This window comes from Stenella coeruleoalba, assembly GCF_951394435.1.
Source record: "Stenella coeruleoalba genome assembly, chromosome: 13".
NCBI lineage: Eukaryota > Metazoa > Chordata > Mammalia > Artiodactyla > Delphinidae > Stenella > Stenella coeruleoalba.
The window spans coordinates 41,496,947-41,521,880 of record NC_137159.1 but is presented as its reverse complement, the minus strand read 5'-3'; the positions used below and the strand labels follow the sequence as shown (position 1 = coordinate 41,521,880).

Below are 24,934 nucleotides of genomic sequence, written 5' to 3'. Positions count from 1 at the left end.
GGTAAGGCAATAACTTCTTTTAATGCGATTAGGTCTGATGATAATAAGAGGCACAGTTTCTCTGCAAGATGTAGATGACTTTCAATCCTCCTTATGAATTAAAATATTGAATCATTTTTGGTGTCCAGCCAACATAGTGGCTATAAAAAGAGGTGAAACCGAAGTAATAGTTTTTTTTTTTTTTAAATAAATGAGACCATAGCCCTTGAATTTTTCTGCCACGGATTACCCTGAATCTCATCGTAAATCCACCTAAAACAGAGCTTAAACGATGCCTGCATTAAGTATAGTGAAAACTGGTGATCAAATGCATTTCCAGTCACAGAACTCACATAGACAGGTGCTGAGCCTCCTTTCCTAACAGGACCTATCTCCTCGAAGTTTTGTTTTTTTGTTTTTTTGCGGTACGCGGGTCTCTCACTGCTGTGGTCTCTCCCGTTGCGGAGCGCAGGCTCCGGACGCGCAGGCTCAGCCGCCACGGCTCACGGGCCCAGCCGGTCCGCGGCGTGTGGGATCTTCCCGGAGCGGGACACGAACCCGTGTCCCCTGCATCGGCAGGCGGACTCTCAACCACTGCGCCACCAGGAAAGCCCTCCTCGAAGTTTTAAACTCGGTAAATGTGCTCAGAGTCTACCCCCTCCCCAAAGGGTTGTGCAACGAAAAGTACCAATAATTTATGCAAATATATGGCTGAAAGGTCCCGCTCTTCTACCTTTCCACTGTGTTGGTGCTAGTGTGGATGGTGTGGGCACGGGCGTGGGTGAGTGTGTAAAATCCAGTGTTTTCTTAAAGAAGGCGTTGAATTGACGCCAACAGGTCACCCTCCCCCGAAGAGCGCGCTGTATTCCTCCCCTGGCGTGGCGGAGACTATTCTGTGAGCCCTCAGGCAGCCGGAAATCACATATTCGAGGTTCTCAAAGTAAACGAAGAACCTGGCGCTTTTACCGAGTCCAAAATCCGCCCGAGAATTCCAGTACCAGAGTTCGGCGGCAAGAAAAGGTGACTGGAAGTTGCACCCCGTTTGTCTGGCACTTTCCACGGAGGCTAGTCTAATAAACGGGGGGTGGCGGGAAAGGCGAGAGCGAGGGAGGGAGGGAAACACCCTCCTCCTCTTTCAGCAAGTGCACCTCAGCTTGAGATTTGGGTAGGTTTTTACCTGTATTTCTAAAAACCACCACCGCACTCCCTGCACCAACCACCCCACTGCCTCGACTTCCAAGAGAAGCAGCTACTGAGGCCAAAGAAAAGAGGGGAAGACGAAGGAGCGGGGGGGAAGACAAATAAATAAATGAAAGCGCGCGCGAGCGAGAGGGGCCGGGGAGAGGAGGGAGCGAGGGAGCGCCCGGGACTCGCGACGGCGGCAGGTTCAATTAGCTAAACAAAGAAATCATGGCGGATTGTTTACATTTGGCAGCGCCCGGCCGAGCGACCGCCGGCCCCCAGCCGCCGCGGGCCCCGAGGAGTCGGCGAGCTGCCCCCGCGCCCCGGCCGGGTAAGTGACGCCGCCGCCCCGCGCGCCGCCCCCGCCGCCACCCCGCCCCGCCGCCCGCCGCCCCTCCCTCCTCCTCGGGCCCCCGGCACAGCTGGGCTCGGCTTAGATTTCGGCGACGCCGAGGCTCGCGTCCTCGGCTGCTGCTGCTGCGGCTGCTGCAACCGCGGGGAAGGGATGCGGAGAGTTGGGGTGGGGGCAGCAGCGCCGTGTGCAGAGCAGGGCCCCTCCTCTTGTCAGTGGCCTGCCGGGGTCAGGCCCTCCCTGGTGGGGTGCGCTCGCCTCGCTCCGCCGCCTCCGCGCTGAGGAGAACCGAGGCGGAGCGCGCCGCAGCCCGGGAGGTGGGGCCCGGCCGTGACCCCGCGGGCTGCGCGGTGCTGAGGGCGGGGTGGCCGCTCAGAGCCCGGCCCCAGCCTTCCTGCCTCTGGTCCAGCGGTCTCCGACGTGTACTCACTCCCTGTCTCCTGCCTCCTTCCCCACGACCTTTCTCTCCCGCTGCCCCCGCCTTTCCTGCTCCCCTCGCTGCGTCCCTCAGGCTGGCCCTAAGGTTGAGAACCTGCGTCGGCGGTCACCTCCGCGGGCTGACCTTGCCAAAGCCACCCACGTCTGTGAGAGCTTTTCCAAAGGCTGAATCTTTTTCCTCATCTTTTTGGCCCCGGGGTTCGCTTTTTTTCCATAGGGAGGAACTCTGTCGTTCCTACAGAGGCTTTTAGCGGTCTTTTAGCTGTCTTTGTGCTGAGGTTGGTACAGTGGTACCAGGAGGCTGGCTAATGACAGGGGCGGAAAACAAAGGCAACAAATAGGGGAAAAAACAGGGCAATGTCACCAACAACAGAGGGGGCTCTCCATTTTCCCAGCAAAGATGGTTTCCTTTGCGGGAATCTTTCAAGCATCGTTGGCATGAAAGTGACATATTTCCTTTGTGGAGAGAAAAACAAATCCTAGGTCCTTTAAATTAATCTCAATTTTTCCTGCCATGAAACTTTTTTTTTATGTTTAGCATTTACTAGTTTGTTGTTTTTGTCTTGCTTCCCCTTTCCAGAACCTCAGTTAATATATCTTATCTGTGTCCTGTTTGGGGGAAAATCACAGCCAGGACTGTATGTCAGAGCAGGATTAGAGTTGGTGGCGTTTAAGTAGCCTTGCCACAGGGTTGGCTGGGGACCAGGGCAACAGGACCAAACTCAGTGGCACCTCTTGCATATGTTCCAGTCTCTGACATCACGTGGCTAACAGGTTGCTAATGGACATTGTAATTTGTAGTTCAGTGAACTGCTTTATCACCTGAGAAAGAAAATGCTACTATTTAAAAAGAAAAAAAGACACTTGTATTATCATGGCAATTATTATATCTTTTCTATACAAATATGATTCAAGTGAATGAATTTTTGATTCATAATTTTTATTATACCCTCTCAAAGGCCCATCTGGAATAAGATATGCTCCTGTTTTCCTCCCCTTCCCCTTAAAAGTAGCAAACACTGGGTAATTGAGTCTCAATTATTAGATTGAACCAAATTATATCTATTTTTGCTTAGTAATTACCAAAGCAATGTTCTATCCAGCCCACTACATCTTTTTTTTTCTTTTTTTCTTTTTTTCCCACTACATCTTTAATAAAGCAAAACTTACTTTGTAATTATTATTTGGTAGGTGTAGCCCTACACCTTGCCATCTCACTCTTCAGTTCTTTTTTGACCCATTGACATTTCAAAAACTAAGATTTACTCACAGAGCAGGATAGGAATGGGAGTGGGTGGCAAGCCTCAGCTAATTCAGGAACCCAGAACTTCCTGGAGTCAGAAGCTCCCACTGAAGATTGTACATGTCTGTTTTCATGGTTGTGTGGACTTTATTTAAAAAAAAAAGTTGGTACTTCCACAAAGAGCTTCCACCCAGACACTTAACTCACCAGTTAGCATGAGATTCCATTACTCAGTAACCCAGAGCACAGTCTCATAAATGGATTTTGTGTTGACTCCCTGCCCATACCAGGTCAGAGATCAGAATCATGGAAGGAAGTGAATTGGCCTCCAAAGTGACTTTAACAGAAGCAGAAAGATCAGTCTTTGGGTTATAGATCTTGCTGACCCATTAAGGGTCAGTAAATTAGTAGACGGCACTTGAGTTGACACTTCTGATCCCAACTTAATGGCTTGATTAACTGATGGCTGCTATCTTCATTATGGGCTATTAGCACATTGTTAAACCTGAACTTAGCATAAGAAATTGTTTTTATGTTTACTCTTTGGTTCCCAAGGTTAATCAATATTCATCATGGCCTTAAAAATTTTTTTAACTAAAGAGGTTAGTTAAATAAACCCTTTTGTAGAGAAAAGAAAACTCAATATTATAACTGTATATGACTTTGGGATGCAAAATCTTATCTGACAATATACAAAAATATTCAATTAGAAACACCATCTCCAAAGGGAGAAATACATATAAGTATTAAAGATTTAAAATTGACATCCTTCTCATTTGTAGCTGGCCCTCTTATTCTTCTGTGTGCATTTGAATGACTGTCAAGTTTAACGATATTTAGATTTTCAATGATGGTTTGTGTAAATTGCTGGCTAGGAATAAATAGCTCTTTGTAGTCAATGCCTAAGCCTAGACTTTGCCTTCCAGGGAGTGTGAATCTTAGGCCCCAACGAGGCACACATTTGTGATCAACATACGTTAGCAATCAATCTTTATAAGGTATTATTAAATCCTTGGCATGTTTCCTCTTTCCTGGCCTTCCTGAAATTTGTAGAACATTCCAAGGTAGTTGGATTCCTGGTGGAATGAGTATCATCAGTGATTACTCTTTTCATCTCACCATTTGTTAATCAATATGTCAATAATGCTGGGAAAACTGCTTTAAGCACTTGCAAAATTTATACTCCTAATCATGCAATAGATCAGGAGTTGTATAGATTGTTTGCTTCCTATAGAACTTCATTCAAAGCTGAGTCTGTTCTGTCAGCTAGATCACAGAAGGAGCAGTAATTTCCAGTAGAGGTTTTTGAATTGATCAGTTGGTAAGCATTTATTAAAATGAAAGCAAAAACAAAAATATAATCAAACACAAGAAGTATTCTACAGAAAAGTATAGGAGAATTAGGACATTTTTATCTCTGTAAAATCGAGGCTAAGAAGGGTGTCAAGGAGGCCTGCAAGTTTCAAAAACAAAGGATTGGTCCCCAGAATGAGAGGCCACTGAATTTGGCAAAGAGGAGGTCATTGATGACCTTGGGGTGGGTAGTGTTGATTGAGGGGTTAAGGTGAGAGGCAAGATTGTTGGAGGGCAAAGAGGAATAAGATGGTGAGAAAGTTATAGTAGATAATTTTAAAGAAGAATGTTTTGGGATTATGTTCTTGAAAGGCACTATCACTGGCAAATCCTCAGTTCACAGGACCGAGTCTAAGATAATAGGATCTTAGTAGAAACAAAATTAAAACAGCATTACGTATGTTAAAAACTCCACAGCAAATAAAAGCTGTGTGAGGCACCTGCCTTCAAAACTAGCCACATTTGTCAGCATTAAATGTCGGTACCAACAGGTAATCCTCTTGAATCATCTTCTTGAGCCGTTTGGTGACACATGGCTGCAGGATTGTGATCAGCCCAGGCAGACGGTCCCCAAGCTCTAGGGTACACAGATTATTTTGGGCTTTAAAGTGTTTGAGCCCATTCTTACTTGAAATTCAATGTCTTGTGCACTTGCTCTCTCCCTTATTTCATTTCCTTAAGCCCTGCCAAAATGCTTTTGTAACCATACAGCCTTACTACAAATTATCTTGGTATTTAGGGGAAGTTTTTTGGTTGTTGTTTGTTTTTGAGGTGTGTGCATCTGGCGTCATATCTGCAGAGTCAGAGGATGTGCTGTGAGCAGATCTTTCTCTGCAACACCAGACTACACTGCCTACCAGAGAGAACAGCAACATTTATTGTCCTGTCCTGCCACTTAAGAAATTGAACTGAATCTATAATGCAGGCTTTAAACTCGTAATGCATACGTGTAAAATGAGTTCTTTAAAATTTGTTTGGCAAGAACTTATTATGAATGGTGTATTGTGAGAAAGGCAAAACATTTGGCCTTATTAGGTGACAATCCGCAGATAATTTTTTTTAAAAGAATAAGAATTTGATTTCATTAAGGTGGCTTTGAGGTATGCTATGTGCTTGGAGCAGGACTGGGGGGTCAGCAGGGGCTGCTGTGAGTCAGAGGCTGTGGAAAACAAAGTGGAGCAGCTGAAAAGATCTCCAGCCCACCTCAGAGGAAACAGCAATATAAACAACCAAGGCCACAGAACAAGGCTAACCCAAATCTGTGGAAGAAGCAGCCGCTTTCAGATGCACATATCAAAGAGTTCTGTGCCAGTTAGGAAAGCTAGTGGAAGCAAATTTTTGAGATGTGAGAGGCTTACAGTTCTTCCTTAAGAGGCTGAGGCCCTAGCCTTGTTACTGCTGGGCTCCAGTAGTACCAGCATACAAGCCAGGAAGCAGGCAGAAGATGAGTCAGAAAGATAGATAGGCTCCATGTGAAGGAGGTTAGGTGGAGGTGTGGCTATTTCCCCAGAACTCTTTGTACAGGGGCAGCAGACCCAACCCTCTTGCCAAATCCAGCTCACCAGCGGGTTATAGAGTTTTAAATATTCTATTGTGTCCCTATCGTGCATGTTATGTGGGGAGGGTCGAGGATTGAGTGTGGCTGCAAAGATTGCATGGACAGGGTAGGGAAAAAACAGGGTCTGAGAAAGATGGAGTAACCCAATGACACTGTAGGATTAGAATATAATGAAACATTCAGAACATAATATACCAGAGGTGCAGAGTTTGAAAGCAAAAACCATAGGCTCCAATAAAACTGTGTCCAGGAGTATATATTTCCAACAACGCACTGGAAGTCACTTTAACTCGCTCTGAATTAATGTGTCAAAATTCTTGTATCAAGCCCTTGTGTGTTGCCACAACTCAATGAAAATTTTAAATTCAAAGAATATATTCATACAACAGATTTATCCTAGAGCCATCCTTTCCGAATGAAAGCTTCTAAACATAGCCCAGGTGAAACTGAGCACCCGAAAGGCACCGTGAGTTTGACAATGGCATTCTGTTATTTATTGCCATAGTTTCCTCTATACCAATGCATTTGGAAAATTGTATCTTCTTGAGGGCATCACGTATGATTTAACAGAACTGATTAAGTGACAACTCCCTGGCTAAAACAAAATAGAACACAACAAATATCAAACATGCTTCTCACGCTCGTAATTAGCTGAAGAATGATGTTGCACATATACAAGAGGCTCTGTGGATCTCTACGAATATCGGACAATCAAGAACACACACAGGACTCAACATATTGAACATTTAGACCAACACATCCTGAAAACTCAGTCTTCTGTTTCATTTCACTTTTTACGACTGCCTCAAGTTTTTGTAGTCTGTAACTTAAGGACAATGTATTCGTTTTCTATCGCTGTTATAAAAAATTACTACAAACTTCATGGCCTAAGACAACACAGATTTATCATCTTTATAGTTCTGTAGGTCAGAACTCTGACAGAGGTCTCACTGGGCTAAAATCAAGGTGTCAGCATGGTTGCATTCCTTACTAAGGACTCTGGGGGAAAATCCATATCCTTGCCTTTTCCAGCTTCTAGGGGCCACTCACATTCCCTGGATCATGACCCCCTTCCTCCATCTTCAAAGCCAGAGATATTGCATCTTCCTGACCATTCTTCCACAGTCACATCCCCCTCTAATCACACCTGGGCACAGTTCTCTGCTTTTACGGATCCATGTGATTTGATTGGGCACACCTGTCTCACAGTCTTTAATTAACCTTAATGGCATTTACAAAGTCCCTTTTGCCATAGAAGGTATGGCATTCACAGGTTCCAAGGATCAGGATGTGGACATCTTTGGGGGGCCATTATTCTGCCTTTTTTTTTTTTTCGGTACGCGGGCCTCTCACTGTTGGGGCCTCTCCCGTTGCGGAGCACAGGCTCCGGACGCGCAGGCTCAGCGGCCATGGCTCACGGGCCTAGTCGCTCCACGGCATGTGGGATCTTCCCAGACCGGGGCACGAACCCGTGTCCCTTGCATCGGCAGGCGGACTCTCAACCACTGCGCCACCAGGGAAGCCCTATTCTGCCTTATTTTAAATTCTACTCTTCTTTCTAACTGTTAATTTAGATTCCTCTAGAAGCAGATGCCAAGGCAAGGATCCCAGTGCCACAAGTTTATATGGGAGTGATACCAAGAAATGCTGATAAGGGAGTGAGGAAAGGAGATAAGGGATTAAAAAAAGACAAGAGATGGTGTGTTATTAAGCAAGTTGCCACTGGGAAATTGAAGTTTAATCCCACTGGGGTAATTCTGAGGGATAGTGTAGGACTCAGAGTCACTCTAATGGAGGGGTGAGTTATACTTAATCAGCAGCTTTATCCTCCAAATCCCTGTCTTTATTGGTTCAGGCTGCTTCTAAGGGTATTATCTCTCTGGCACTTCTGGCTTGTCCCGCACTTGGGCCAAGTATATTCCCCCATCCAGGCTGAAGACCTGAAGCAGAGTTCACAGGTGTTCCCAGCAAGCAGGCTTCAGTGTGAAGAAGTGAGTGCCAGGAGTTTATGGGTGGGGCTTCCGCGGGTACCTCCCAGATGTCATCTATCACCAAGTTCTACTTTTTATTATTCCTCCTTAATTTCTCTGACACTTTCCTCTTTCTATTGCTACGATTCAGATCATTTCTCTAAATCACTCTACTAGTTCGTTCTTTCCACCTCAAGTTTTCTTCCACCCCAACCTGTGCTGTATATATGGCTTCAAAGTTTGTCTTCCTGAAAACATGGCTTTTATTGTGTTACTTAGATAAGCAAGTAAGCAAAAGTCTTCATCGATTTCCCATTACCTATAGGAAAATTTTAAATGAAAAATCCTCAGTCTAGCCTTCAGGTACTTCCATTTTGGCCCTATATTAACTTATCTTTGTCAAGTATTATACTTACATCAATGAATGTTTATCAAATGTACCCTGTCCCTGGAGAGTAGGAGAACTAGCCTAATTTACCTGTGTTTTGGCTTTGTCCATAGTCCTTAATCCTTGGGATCTAAGCCTGCATGATATGAAACTTTTTGCCTGACCCAGGTCAAACACTCTTGTCTCATCACTCTCCGTACTTGCCTCATTACTATTCGGGGACACATCTTATGCGTTCCTTTCTTCATGTTCTTGGTCGTAGAGTTTCTTTTTCTGGGCTAATGATCTAATCCCTGCCCATCCTTCAAGGTTCAGATGAAACCCTTCCTCTCTCTATTTAAGCCTTCTATTAGCCTAACCCAGCTGGAAGTGAGGAATCTCTCTTCTCTGAACTCCTTAAAGCTAATATTTTAGCGTTTATTATTTTTGCCCATAATTTTAGCTATCTTTTCATAGAATAGAAGTTTAATCTTCTCAGACAGGTTCATGGGCACTTAAAGATAACAGGACATCATATACGTTTGCCTCTCAAATCCTAGAATATTGGGGTTATTGTATGTACTCTTTAGCTATTTGTTGATATATGTGTTAAACATAAATCTTTTTTGGGGGAAAGTCTGAGTAGCTTATTTTGACCAAAGTGAAAACTAATAAAAGGGGGAAAATCAGTATTTTAGTGACGTTCTACTGCTGTGCTACAAAGCAATTGATTACTTCAGTTGAATGATAAACGAACCTAATTCTTTCTTACGTCAAGCAAGCAAATTTTTAAAAAAATTAAAGATACTGGAAAGTTTGAAACGAAGTTACCTTAAAAGTACAGACTAGAAGTTCGGATGGTTTCCTTCTCTTCTTAACCTAGCCCAAAGAGATGGGCTGAGAATTACAAAGAATCTTTTCCTTTTTGAAAACTGAAGTACAGTTAAAAAGTGTTGGAACTTTTTCATTTAAAATTTTCAAACTTAAAAACTAATTTAAAAAGAACTTTGGATATGACTGCGCTTGCAAGGCAAAACGTCTAGTCCAATGGATGCTGGATTTTCTATTTTTCATTGAAAAAGGAGTCCCTGTTTTCGTTTGATCTCAGGAGTCAAGGGGGTGATTGCAAAAAGCTGGGAAAGTTGGCTGATGATTCCTTAAGGTATCAGCAAAGCTTTTCTCTTCTGTGTACAGTTGTACACATCAAGGCCCGTGTTTCGTGTTGCCTTTTTAGTGTTGGAAATCATATTTCACAATGACTTTAATCTGGCTCTTTGGATCAAGAATGGCATCGCAGCATTGCCAACAGAAAGGAATAAAGGTATCTGGCAGGGGACCATCCTTTGCTTATGTCAGACCTCATTAACACCAATCTATTGAGTTGATAATCAACACATATTGCAAGTAACATTCTTTGGTAGTTCTCAGTCCTGGGAGTTGAAAAGTACAGATGCCTGGATCCCACGCGCAGAGATTCCAAGGTAATAGGTTTGGGCTGTGTTTTGGGCGTCAGCGTTCTGAAATGAGCACCAGTTGATCCTCATGAGGAGACAACACTGAGAATCACTGCTCTAGTCCCTGTCATCTTCTGCAGGCTGAGAAAACGTGGATATTGTGGACCGCAGAGTTTTTAGATAATTTAGAAATCATCTGCTCTCCTCTCTCAGGAAATTTAAGAGTTGAGCAAGCAGATCTGGCAGTATTAATAGGAATAACTAATACCCATAGAGCAGGAGTCAGAACGAAATTTCAGGTCTCCTGACTCCTAGGCCACAGTCCTTTCCTACTTACAGAGTGATCCAGCAGCATCACCTGAGAGCTTGCTACAAATGCAGAACCTCAGGCCATCCCCCTGACCTCCTGAATCAGTCTGCTTTTTTAACAACTTCCCCAGGTGATTGGTATTCATGTTCCTGAGAAGCCTTCATCTTAGCCACTGCTTAACCAGCATCTTTGAGAGACTGGAGTTTCATTTATTGATATTTCTATAGCCTCAACATTTAGCACAATACCTGGAACTTGGAAGATAACTATATTTGTTGAATTTTAGCTTTTTGCTGTAAAATGTGTTAGACATATAATTTTATTAAACAATTTATTCTTTGAATAAATGACCTTGATTATACTTTCTATGTACTGTTCAACGTTTCATCTTTATGAGCCTTTATTGAGTACCAGCTTTGTACTAGGCACCGTAACTAGAGAGGTAAGTGAGATACTTCCTAGGAGCTCACCGTCTAGTTGGCGACAAGAGAGGGAGAATAAACAGATGTGATAATACTGGGATAAGGGCCACGATGGAAATATTGTGGCATAAGAGCCTTCAGTGTGGCAACAGGGAGAAAGAACTTTGGGTCTGGGTTTTGGGGGGTAGTCTAGGATGGTCTTTGGGGTGGTCTTGAGGCTTTAAGAGCAAATGAAAGCAAAGTTGACTCTAGATAGGAATCTGGGGTCAGCCAGGTATTGGAGGTGTAGGGGTGCAGGCAGCACTGTTCAAAGGGCATGGGGCAGCCCACGTTAAGGCTCAAGGTACCTCTATCTTGTGTGTCAAAATAGAAAGAAAACTATACTTGGGAATGGCTGCTCTTGATAATCCAGTGGAGGGAAATGTAGTAGAACACTTACAGTGACTGGAGGTGGGGTCCAGGGAAGGGAAGAGGGTTCCTGTATTTCTTATCCACCTGGCTCTAGATGTTAAGGAAAATACTTAGAAAACCAGGGAACAGCCCAAACATTTTAAAATTAGGAAGTATTAATTGCATGTTTCCTGGGGAGTCCATGACAGCCTAGAGTTTGGAGATCTTGTGACTGGGCTCTTTTGGGCCCAATTACAAGATCTCCAATGTTCAATATCAACAGTAAATTGCAGGCCTGTCCAATCCAGACAGAATCACCCAATTCCAGTACCTTCAAGGACCTTCCCTTTTCAAGTAAGACCTTTCCCTTTTCAAATAAGGTCGAGACCTGTGCCATCCAATGTAGTAACTACCAGTCACAAGTGGCTATTGAGTGCTTAAAATGTGGTTAGTCCAAATTGAGTTGCGTGGTGAGTGTGAAATACACACTGATTTTGAAGACTTATTACCAAAAACTTGTAATATCTCAGTAATATTTTATATTGATTACATGTTGAAATGCTAATATTTTGGATACATTTGGGGTTAAAGAAAATATATTTTTAAAATAATTTCGCCTTTTAAAATGTAGCCACTAGAAAATTTAAAATTATGTATGACTCACATTATATTTCTGTGGGCAGAACTGGCTAGATTATTCCAACCTGAGGATGCCAGCAAATAATTATTTTTCTCTTCCACCGTGGTAAACACACTCCCAAGTCCATCTGTGGCTCCAGATGACTTGGGAGTGGTTTTACCTTTAAAGCTGTGGAGACACACCCTTTCAGTGGTAGTGACAAACTGCGGAAAAGTCAAATGAGTAACAAGCAAAATTTTTCCTTTATTGAATATTTTTAAAATTTTCATTTTAGAATATCTTTTAAACATCACCACAGTTATTTTTATTTCATGGCTATGCAGGTTTATGCCTTGTCCAACTCTTTCCCTCTAATGCCTGAATAAAATACCATTGTCAAATATACCCTCTTTAAGCTGTGTTATTTGACATACACTAGGTAGGACAGAGCTTTAGGTCCTATTTTCACTTCAGTGCAGATGTGAAAGTTCCAGTTAATGAGAGCATTGTGTTAAGTGTTTGTGTTTTACGAAAAAAAGGCTTCCTGAATCTGCCTTAAAGCTTTAGATCTTCTGTACAGGGAATATAGTGACATGCTCAAATTAACTGCGGCCAGACAGATCCACGTGATAGGAATATAAATGTTTGAGTCTTGCTCAAATTAAGGTTCCTGGTATCAGGGAAAGCTGTTTCTCACTAGGCAAGTCAAAATCCCTGTGTCTCACTCTTCTACTGCGACATATAGTACAAGATTTGTATTGAACTCAACTATGAGATTTTATTCAGTATACTTATTTTAATACATTTAAAGAAACTTCTTCAGTGGTCTAAAACTTTCAGTCCACGTTTGTTTTCTCTGGCTTTTGAGAACTTCAAAAACCTTTCCATTCTTTAGCCAGTGGTTATGTAGTTAATTAGAAAGACTCTGGGGGCTTCCCTAGTGGCGCAGTGGTTAAGAATCCATCTGCCAATGCAGGGGACACGGGTTCGAGCCCTGGTCCGGGAAGATCCCACATGCCGCGGAGCAACTCAGCCCATGCGCCACAACTACTGAGCCTGCACTCTAGAGCCCGCAAGCCACAACTACTGAGCCCGTGTGCCACAACTACTGAAGCCCACGCGCTTAGAGCCCGTGCTCCACAAGAGAAGCCACCGCAATGAGAAGCCTGTGTGTTCGCTGCAACTAGAGAAAGCCCACGAGCAGCAGCGAAGACCCGACACGGCCAAAAATAAATAGATTAAAAATAAATAAATCAATAAATAAAAAGAAAGACTATGTAAAGAGCCTAGAATTTGAGTTTTGAAGTCAGCAGAAAGGTTTCCATGGCTTACTCTCTGGTCAGAAGCAGGTCAATTCACCAAAAAACTGAAGCACTTTCTGAAGCACTCATTCCTTGAGTTGTTATTTCTCCAAAAATAACCTCTCTGAAGGTCAATTCACCAAAAGCCACTTCCCCTATTGAGCAATTCATCAAATGACCAATTCACCAAATCATTGATTATCAATACTTTCCTCCTATTAAGCTTTCCTAAAGTTTATGTCAAATCCTGTTGTATAAAGTGACTGCAGCAACTCTGGGGATATTTTAAAGTTTTAGTTTTAGTTTAGTTTGGTTTGAATTCTTTTTAGTTTTCATTTTTGCTGCAGCCATTTTATGTTAATTAGTTGATAGGCACTGACTAAAATTTAGTGTGCTCCAGGTTTCCTCAGAGTATTGATCTCTGACTTTTGGAATTATAATAACTGTATTTCAAGTCACAGTGTTGTGCTTGTCTTAAAATCAAGGACTTTTATAAATCATAAGGACAAGGTAAGTTTCTGTCATATTTAATCTGGCCCATGCTCTTTTGTATTTTTTTGACTCATAGATTTACTAACTGGATAAATCAAATGGATTACATGAAATATATCCTAAGCATTTAAAAAGTGTCCAAAATGTGAAACATACAGGAAATGACAGCTTATTTGGGCCAATGAATGTGCTGCAGAGCTGCTGGGCTTAAATGGCTAGGGCAGAATAAAATTTAAAAAAACTAAAATTAAGACTAAATATTAAACTAAAAATTTAAAATATCATTTAGGGCTGTTAAACTAGCCTATGCAACTCAATTTGCTAGACATTTTTTTAAAATGCAGAAAGGTTATGCCTTCTGTCTCTTTGTTATGTTGACTTGGTACTAGTTTGTAGGAAGATTCGAGATGAAAGGCAATACCATTATTATAAGCAGTAGAAAAAAAGTAGGAATGCCCAGAAGGGATTTTATAACAGACCATGTGATTAGGACCTCAGATTTGACATATACTCATCACCAATACAAAGTGAATTCAAATTCCTAAAAAATGTTGCCATGACAACAAAATTAAAATAATCAACTTTAAAAATAATCTTCAAAGCTTTAATGACTATGGATAATATAAACTGCTGTAAAAGTAAAAGTTTAAAGAAACAAGTTCTTGGTAAATTCAGCAAATTGGCCCTTCCTCAAATTCATCATTTGGTAAATGGCCATTTGGTGAATGGGATCTGCGGCAAATTGCTCTAAAAGAATATGATTTAGGGCAAGTTAGTCACTCTTCTAAATCTCACTTGCTTTATTTACTCTGTGAATGGGGATGATAAAGATGAGTCCCTCTTAGGGATTTGTGAGGATTAAATAAGATAACATGTATTACCTTACACTTAGCTTAATAAATGTTACTTCCTTTCCCTTGGAATGAAGCTCTACCTATGGCTGAGCCACTAGTCATCTGTGCCAAATCATGTCAATTTTCTGGGCCTTAGCTTTCTTAACTTTAAAGTGAAGGGATTTGACCAAATTATCTCTAAGATCCCCTTTCATCCTAAGCATTTTATGGTGTTAAAAACAAACTTTGGCCTGCTGAATCAAGACCTGTTTAGATTCCACCACTTCTGAGGCCTGGGTTCTAGGTAAGGACAGTATTCAGGGATTAGGTAGCTGAGTCACTGGTGCTAATTTTGACGAGCCTTTCTGGGTTGTTGCTAGGACCCTGAATGTTTTGCAGTCCCAAGAATCCCAAGGTGATGTGCTCTTCAACAACCCTGAAGGAAAACAAGTTTTGTTCTATCTCAGCCCTGGACTGAGGAGGGGTGGAAGGAAGGCGCTGACTACATGGGTATCTCTGGGTGACCCTTGGCTTCAAAGAGATATCTGAGTATCAGTTCAGCTCTAAGAGGCCCTCGTCACTGATGTACCTAGGGTATGGAGGGTTTGCTAGGGGAGCCTGAAAGCTGACTGGATACCTACTGACATGTATAGTAACTGTGAGGGACCTGTTGGTTTCTGTCCCCTTCCATTCTGCTCCGGGCTTTTTGTTACTTAGTACTGTGCATTTGTTTGCTATCCTAAAAATACTCTCTTTTATCAAAATGAGATAAGCATACACTTGACTGTATTACAACATCTGAACATTTCTGTGCATAGCCAGTCTTTATCCTGGCTGGAGCACATCATACTTGTGAATTCAAATTAGTTAGAATAATAAATTAAAACATTTTTAGAGCAGACCAACAAGCTTTCATTGAAAATAGCTACTGCTCAATTTAAAATGCTATAGAAAAACTCGTCTTTCTCCTTGGTATTTTACAAAGTTAGAGGTTTTCCCCAAGCACAGCAAAGTTTCCAAATGTACTGATTGTGTATCCCGTCAGTGCTACATCCTTAGACCAACTGCATTTCCCTACATGATTTTAAGTCTATCTTTAAGACTTTTAAACAAAGTTCAAAGCACACACTTTCTTTACGTTTCCGTCCATAAAACGCAGCACAAATCGCACTGTATTTACTCAGGGGAAAAAGAAACAGACATCTCCATGCTCTAGGAACCACTGACAGAACATATTGCAATCTTTTCATTAAGTTCACACAAAAATGAGGATTTAATGCATGGGCAAAACAGCCCATCCCTAGAGGTTCCATTGCCCATAATCCCACCTTGAAAATAGCTCCATATTAATTGTTGCAGCCAAGTGGACACGGGGTTTTACTGCTTGGCACTCCCACTGCACAGATAACTAACTGCAATCATGAAAACCTTTGGTTTTCATTTGCTAACACATCCTTGTTCAAGCAAATACTTCATGTTTGTGTAAACCCAGAAAATTCATATGGAGCAAGCTAAACATGTATTTTCCTGTATGCCTTTACTGTATTTTGATCTTAACTGTATGACTTTTAGAATATTTGAAAGGACATAGAGTTGCAAGTATATACACGTACATAAATATATATATGCACTCTGCTTTAAAATTTAACACGTGAAAATTCATATATCCAAAACTGACAAATTGCAAATCAGCCATCCACATTAGCAAAGAACCAGCTGAAGCTTCCTTTACGTAACCATATCCCTAGTTAATTTAAAATACGGTTCGATTTATAAGTGTTTTATTTTCACTTCACTTCTTGGATGCGTTTATTGTTTAAAGTGAGGTGCACCTGGATGAAATGACCATTTATAAATTCTGACTTACCTTTCCCATTTCTATGCCTCAGGTTGTTAACTGTTGAAGTCTTTAAAATTATGTAGTTCAGCCTTTTAATAAACCCAGAATAAGCGAATTCCTCAAATAACTATTGGGACATATATTACACCCATTTCTTTAAGACAAGGAAAACAGAATTTCCTATACAGTAAATTCCTCACTACTCCAAACTCCACCTTACAAATAAGAAGAGCCCAGTTGTTTCAGAGGACTGGACACCGTTTGCAACTCTGGCATGGTAGAAGATCCGGGCACATAAACAGCCAGTAGGAGTAACATGCCAGTTTTGAATTGTTCACTGTTTTTATTATTTTTATGTCACTGTTCTAGGTTTCAGATGAACAGGAGCCTCCTATTGCTTTTATAGCAGGATATTAAATTGCAGCCTCTGGCAGGCAGCACCTGCCCTCTTCCTGACATGCTGTCTAGTCAGTCATTGGCCATGTGATACTCTAATGTAATGTATATTTTGTGTTTTGCTCTACATGGGGATTTAAACATTGTGGAACACAATCTCTCCCTGAAGGTATGCAACCCATGGTGTCAGGTCTTGATTAAGTTCCACACAACTAAAATTTAGTATCCATGGAAGGTCCTGTCTTCCACAGGGTGTTTTGAGTGGTGAATGAACAAAATCTTATAAGCATCTTAGACAAATGTATATACTCTCTCATTCCCTTTGGTTGGAAATTCCCTGAAAGCTCTTTCACCCTAGCAATCCAGTGTATTGACCACACAGTATGATATGTTTAACACTATTGTAGAGAGAATTAATCATGTATATGTGCACGGATCCCTTGTCTGTACTCTATAAGGGGATCAGGGTAGTCTCCTCTAAATTTGAAATGAGGAGGATTTGAAATAATTAATAACCACTGGTTATACTATGCACCTTTAAGATTTATCTTTGAATATTCAATCAGAGATTTTAAAAAACTGGAGTAAACAAGTAGGGAAGTTTTAAAAAATTTCAGTTTCTGAATTTCAATTCAGAACAATGTTTAAGTTTGTTATTAAAATAAAAGGCACATCTTTAATGTCCTTAGTTTTGGTATCAGCAGTGTCTGAAGTTCAATTTTACGGCATCTTGCTTAAAGGTCCATCTTCCAGAGTTGCCTAGCTGAGCTTACAACTTATTACTCAGTCAAAAATGGCAATTAAATCTGTTACTATACAACTGTGGAACTATGGATGGCTTCTTGAAATGTGATATATTTAACATTTATCTCATTTATTTATTCAATTACAAAAACATAAAATCATAGGATTAGAAAAGATCTTAAAGTTCTCCAGCCTAACCACCAACTGATACTTAAATTACCTCTAAAACATTCTTGCCAAACCATTTTCGTAGGTGTACCTCAATTGTATTGAGTCATCCCAAGACTGGTCTTCTATCCCATGCACTGAACAATGCCTTCCCCACCCCTCAACCTCAGAGTACTGCTCAACACACTTAAGAGGGAGTTGAGGCATCTTCTGAACCAAGGAAGAGGTCACAACTGACTTTTTTTTTACCTTTTTTTTTTAATGTCTTTATTGAATTTGTTAGAATATTGTTTCTGTTCTATGTTTTGGTTTTTTGCCTGTGAGGCATGTGGGATCTTAGCTCCCCGACCAGGGATCGAACCTGCACCCCCTGCATTGGAAGGCGAAGTCTCAACCACTGGACCACCAGGGAAGTCCCACAACTGACTCTTAATTGAGGGTGTGTCACTGAATTTTAAGTTTTAAGTCCCTGAGGTGCCCTTAGCACTTGGGCTTTTGTTTCTGACTCCTTCAGAGTTTATGGCGAATAAGATTCAGGTACCCAAGTCAATAATTGAAATTTGAAATGGCCTAAGAGGCAGTGGTGTGGTGAAATGGACTATGACTAGCAATTATGCTTCAGCTGTTAAGTGGCACTCTGAGTTAAGTGATATCCCTCTGGTAGCTTGAAATCAGTCTTGGTGGGAGTATTTACATCACAGAAATTGGCAAGTGGTTTAAATCGTCATTGTAAGATGTTCCTAACTGAATATGAAAGAAGACAATAGGTGAAATGCATTCCAGACCCTACCTGAAAGAAACCAAATATACTAAGAAATTTTAGCATTTCAAAATAATTATGGTAGTGTAGATAACTGTGGAAAAATGAAATATAGAACCTTGAGCTAGAGACTATTATAAAAGCATCCTTTCTATCAAATGACTTACTCTTTTTGAGGTCAGTTCTTTAACATTTGGGGGGAAACTTGAAAATTTACTTATGTGACTTGCAGAAAACCACGATTCTTTGCAAATATTCTATATGATGGATAGTTTTGGATAATCTGCATAGTTTTGGATAACTGATCCACGAACTGAAAGTCTCTGAGTTGATTTGCAGAAGCATTATACAAAGTAATGATAACCATTTTTTAAAGATCTGTGATTACGTATGGATGTGATAATCTGTAAGCAGCACTATCAGATAAATAATACATATTTAAAAAATTTCTGTAATTACATGTTTACCCGATAGGCCAGAATGACTCTGTCCCAAGGAGCTGTTACAGACTGAGTAAATAATACATGTTTTAAAGTCCATAATTACATATGTAAACGATAGACTATCGAGTAAATAATGCACATTTTAAAAAGTCCATAATTACATATTTACATGATAGTCTGTAAATTCTGTAATTACTTATTTACACAATAGACCATAACAGCTGTTACAGTCTATTATGTTAACTCTCATAGAATTATATTATGGATTTTTAAAAACACCATAAAGAACCTAAGGAATGGAATGATAGGAATGAAATAAAATATGAACTTCGTATTTACTATAGCTCTTTCACAAGAGAACTATTTCAAGTTTAAACTATCTCAAGGTAAAACTCATGACTGAAACTTTATTGATAACAACTGATCTAAAACTTATTTGCAAAAATATAAAGTAAGGAATCACAAGCAAGGAATAACTGGGTGGTGTGATATTAAGCTAGGTTTTTCACCATCTCCATGGATAAAATTTATTCTTGGTGGCATAAATAAGACACTGTATGTAACTTTTATGTTTCCTAGACTTCTCATAAAATTACAGTGAAGCAAAATCATTAGAATTGTATTTTTGTTCTTTACTTGTTCTTAAAGCACAGTAGAATATTCTAAAGTTCGTACATACTAATAACATGTTTGGGTGTGTGTGCATAGGTTGTAATAATGATGACATATGCATTTGTATGTTTTTCATGAGGATTATAATTGCTTTCTTATCTTTTAAGGGTCCTCCTGGGTTAAAGACTCATACGGTATATTTTATGTTTCAAGCTCTGAATTTATTCTAAAGTTAAATATAAGATCAATGCAACTGAATGAGACTTCTGTCCATAATTACTAGTAAATAGCAAGGCTAAATGAAGCAAGTGAAAATCTGTTATTTAGTGATGTTGGGCCAATCATTCCTAGGAACAAAACACAGTATGGGAGAAACCTTTGATCCTATTTGTTAGGTATTATCCCGTAAGATATTTGAAAGCTTGAAATAAGTGAGTGCTTGATTTTCCGAGGGATGTTGCACAAAAATAAATCTTCCCATTTTATAACATTTATTTTCACTTCATATTTGAGCTACAAACCCCTGACATTTCTTAGCAACACCCATGGATGAGTTATTTAAACAGCGACTCTCACATTTCTTTGAATGTGACTTTTGGTAAGAAATAATTTACATTAGGATCTAGTACGTACATATTTACAAAACTTTCACAAAACCACACATGCTCCTATAAAATGTAATGCATTCTGATATAATCTACTCCATGAATTATATTTAATTTTGTAAAAAAGCTGTGACTCACCAAATTGACTTCATGATCCGTAAATGGGTCACGACCTGAAATTTGAAAACATTGATTTAGACAGTGCTTTTTATTGCTGGGCATACAGGGCTTCCTTATTTTATAATAGTTGATAAAATCTGTAGATTTGGAATGGAAGCATTCTATTGGTGGATCATACTTGTGTAGTCTACGATTATTTATGAGTGTAGAAATATAAAGATATAAAGCTTTCTCATTGATGTTTCTGGTGTTAAAGGTCTTGAAATAGACAATACTAGGGTGCATTATTCAAGAGTTTTGTTACTATTGAAACTGTAGAAATTATTTAATGGGAGCTGTGCAGAGTGATATATCATATTTATAATTGAGGATGTCCTGCTTGCAGAAGGGATTCATTTCATGGACATTGTTGATGTTCCAGTACAGATTTGGAAGCAGAAAAAAAAAAAAAAGAGAAAATACAAACGCAAAAATGACAAATAATCAGAGAGAGATTTTTCATCTTCTTTTTACAGTAAGAAAGTCCTTGAATAATGAAATTTCACAGTGTATTGAGCAAATTTTAATGAGTGAGTTAATTTGAAATTAGGATCCTAGATGAAGACATCACCACTGTTAACTTGTAGGGAAAATCAAATATTTAGAAAATTATTATTGTTTTACTCTGCTTTCCGTTATACATCAATGTTCACTAAAATATGGTATGCTAAGATTTCGTTGTGGGAGACAGAGTAGAAGAAAAGTTTTCAAGATGAAGCCATGCTTGGTATAACCATTATGGAGAACAGTATGCAGGTTCCTTAAGAAAACTAAAAATAGAACTAGCATATGACCCAGCAATCCCACTCCTGGGCATATACCCGGAGAAAACTGTAATTTGCAAAGATACATGCACCCCAATGTTCATTGCAGCACTATTTACAATAGCCAGGACATGGAAGCAACCTAAATGTCCATCAACAGAGGAATGGATAATGAAGATGTGGTACATATATACAGTGGAATATTACTCAGCCATAAAAAAGAACAATATAATGCCATTTGCAGCAACATGGATGGGCCTAGAGATTGTCATACTGAGTGAAGTAAGTCAGACACAGAAAGACAAATGTCATATGATATTGCTTATATGTAGAATCTTAAAAAAAAAGGGTACAAATGAACTTATTTGCAAAACAGAAGTAGAGTCATGGATGTAGAAAACAAACTTACGGTTACCAGGGGATGGCGGTGGAGGGATAAATTGGGAGATTGGGACTGACATATACACACTACTATGTATAAAATAGATAACAAATAAGAACCTGCTGTATAACACAGGGAACCCTACTCAATACTCTGTAATGGCCTATATGGGAAAAGAATCTAAAAAAACCAAAAGTGGATATATGTGTATGTATAACTGATTCACTTTGCTGTACACCTGAAACTAACACAACATTGTAAATCAACTATGCTCCAATAAAAATTTCAAAAATAAGAAGCCATGCTTCTGACAGCATGATAGAAGGTCCAAAATTGGTAAATATTCACCAGACACAAATATTGAAAATCTGTACTGTCTACTAGTTTCTATCTTATCAATACTTTGCATCTGGAGACCAGAGAAAAGGAAGGAAATTTGTGTAAGTATTCCTCGGTGATCTCTGTACTATTCGTGACTTTGGATAAGCTCAGTGGGTAGAATATCTTCAGACCACAGATTTATATTTATAAATTCAGTCATAATCTCAAATATGTATCATGCCAGATCTTTTATTTTGATCTTTTAAAAGAATTCTCTCTGCTGTTATTTGCTTTTACTCCTGCATTCCCTACCTTGGAGCACAGCCCTCCATCCACCCAGCCTCTCACCTAGAGAGCTGACAGTTGTCCTAAGCCTCTCGCTTTCCTTCATTCTCCCTAGTCCATCAGTACCACAACTTTTACGGCCTCTTTCCTAAATGTATTTTGAACTTGCTCCTTCTTTCCATGCCCACCGTCATTTTCTATAATCAGACCCTCATTATTTCCTAACTTTTTTCCTTTAAGGCTCTGAAATGATCCTCCCGCCTCCTGCCCGCCTCTGTCAGTCTATCTTTGGCACTGTTGTTGAGGCAATTGTTCTAAAAATCAGCTCAGGATTATGCCTGCCCTCTACTAAAAATTTGCCTTCCCTTTGCTTTCACTGGCCAGCTCTGCTTATCCTTCAAAACACGATGGTGAAGGTTCCCTAGCTCCCCTGTTTTTGTCAGGGTGTCCCCACCCTGGTGCCCACAGCACCTTGGGCCTAGCATTATCAGAGCACTGTCAAACTGTTTCACTGCCTGTTTGTTTCTCTTCCTCCTTTGAACTTCTCAAAGGTAGTGACTGTATATTTTGCCAGGAAATATTAAGTGCTCAGTAAATATTTGTGAAATAATTATATGGAAGAACCACTGTCTCAAAGCATTAGCCTTAATTCAGGATGATATTTTTCAACTAGATTTATCATAAGCTCAAGTTAATCTTCTCCATGGTTCCTAAAGAAAGTGGAATTAGGGGACATATTTTAGAGAGATGAAGTCCTCCAGATTACAGACTCAGTTAGGAATTGTAGCAGCTTAGAACCCACACTCTGATGTCATATTTTAAGGGAGAGATGGAAATCTGTCCCCTTCCCAGCTTTTCATATGTACATGTAGTAAATTACTTCCACATTATCTGTAGCAGCTTTTCTTGAACTCTATACCCAAATTAGATGTTGCATTTTTCAAACCTGGATCACTTGATTTAAAAAGAAAAGTTCTTTAGCTATATTCTGTAACTATGAATGGACATCATTGTGCGTCCTTTTGTCTGAAGGAATTTCCCTCTTGCTACATTGAAGTTTCAGAAATTTGATTTAATGCCAAATGATTGCGTCGGTTGGCTATTGTAATGCCAAATATGTATGTATTGGAGAAGTTATTTATTTTACATGTATTTATCGTTTTCTTTTTTATTATTATGTATAATGGAATTTGAAGACAAAGATAGATTTCTTCCCTGCAGTGTTAACTACACTAAGGGTTAGCATTAGGGAATGTCATTTGACTGGCTTTTGTAATGATAAATATTTCCAGGACAGAACCTATTGTGAACCTGTATTCTCTAGAAATTTCTTTCTCCCTTGGCTACTATTTTACCTTAAAGAGAAAGCAGAGAAAATGCAGTAGCAGTAGATTACTTCTAGGAACTTGTAAGCAATTAAGTAAAACTCACATGTCTGAACACATCTTTCCCTTTATATTATTTGCCATCAGTTACGCAGTGTGCCGATTTGTTTTCTGCTCTTCTTATTCAAAATTGATGCTCTTGGTGGTGCTATTGTCCATTCATAAATATGCCTTGAAATTCAGGGTGTGCCATAGAGACAGACAAGTTAGATTCTTTGTCTAGTGACCTTTCATTCGTTTAGCCATTAAACATATGACTGAGCACCCCTTGTTGGAAATGTAAGCATGAACCCAAATCCTGGTTTCAAGGAGTGTAGAGTTCAGAAGTGGTGATGAGATATGCACATATATATTGACAAAAGTTTAAAACAGCAATGCTAAAAGACTCCAACCACTTACCAGCTCCACTGTCCTCACTGAGTATGAGTCAATATCATTTCTTGTTCGGTAACTGCGGGGTCTGCTAATTGCTTTTGCTACTCGTATTTTGCCCCCATCCCCAATCCAGCCCAGATATCTTCAACACAGCAGCGAGAGGGTCCTTTTGAATTCAGTGTCAGGTCATGGCACTCCTCAGTTCAGAACTCTGTAACAGCTTCCATTTCACTGCCATAATCTGCCCTTCAAACCCTCACCCCATGAGCCTCTGCCCCATCTCCTACTGTCTTTCCCTCCCTCACATCCCTCAAGCCACCCTGGTGTCTGCTTTCTTTAAAAACGCCAGGTGTAGGGCTTCCCTGGTGGCGCAGTGGTTGAGAGTCCGCCTGCCGATGCAGGGGACACGGGTTTGTGCCCCGGACCGGGGTCCGGGAAGATCCCACATGCCGCGGAGCGGCTGGGCCCGTGAGCCATGGCTGCTGAGCCTGCGCGTCCGGAGCCTGTGCTCCGTTGAGAGGCCCGCGTACCGCAAAAAACAAACAAAAACGCAAGGTGTATTTTTTCTAGCACTTTCCACTGGCTTCTCCTGCTGCCTGGAATTCTCTTCCTCATATATCCACGTTGCTGACTCCCTCCCCTCCTTCAAATCCTCTGTTTTTTTCTAAGATTTCACCTTCTTAGTAAGCCGTACTTTAATCACTGTATTAAAAATTGGAACCCCCTGCACCTTGTTCCTCTGCTTTACATTTCATCTTACCACAGAATTGATCACCTTCTAAACACTAGGTGATGACTTGTTTATGATGTCTCTTGTTTGTGGTCTGTTCCTCGCTAGAATCTCAGCTCTATAAGGCAGGAATCTTTTTGTTTGCTGATATATCTGAAACACCTAGAGGAGTGCCAGCCCATAATAAGCACTCAGTGAGTATTTGTTGGATGAATGAAAAACATGAAATTTACAGATAAAATATTATTAAAATTTACAGGCGAGAGAAATTTATTCCAAGAGGAGGGGATTGGGAAAGGTCTCAATGGAGGTTTATTTCAGTTGGATCTTGATACAGGAGAAAAATTTGGATACATGCAAATACATTAAAGTGAAACTGTTTTGCTCATTGTTTCAAGTATTTTTTCCTTTAGTATTGTCTTGTAATTCTTTTTTTTTTTTTTTTTTTTTTTTTTTGCGGTACGCGGGCCTCTCACTGTTGTGGCCTCTCGCGTTGCGGAGCCCAGGCTCCTGACGCGCAGGCTCAGCGGCCATGGCTCACGGGCCCAGCCACTCCGCGGCATGTGGGATCTTCCCGGACCGGGGCACAAATCCGTGTCCCCTGCATCGGCAGGCGGACTCTCAACCACTGCACCACCAGGGAAGCCCCTGTCTTGTAATTCTTATTCATAATATTCTTGTTAAAGTCAATAAGAGGTACAC

General features: G+C 40.4%; 1 long non-coding RNA gene across 4 annotated transcripts in view; it reads left to right on the top strand.

Moving 5' to 3' along the window:
- Positions 1-584: 584 nt before the first annotated feature.
- The window catches only part of LOC307196374, a 606,711-nt gene continuing 582,361 nt past the window's right edge, over positions 585-24,934 (top strand). For all 4 annotated transcript variants that reach the window (XR_013831117.1, XR_013831118.1, XR_013831119.1 and 1 more), the window contains exons 1-3: positions 585-613; positions 817-999; positions 1,415-1,492. This is a non-coding gene — a long non-coding RNA (uncharacterized lncRNA). The remainder of the gene's footprint in view (positions 614-816; positions 1,000-1,414; positions 1,493-24,934) is intronic.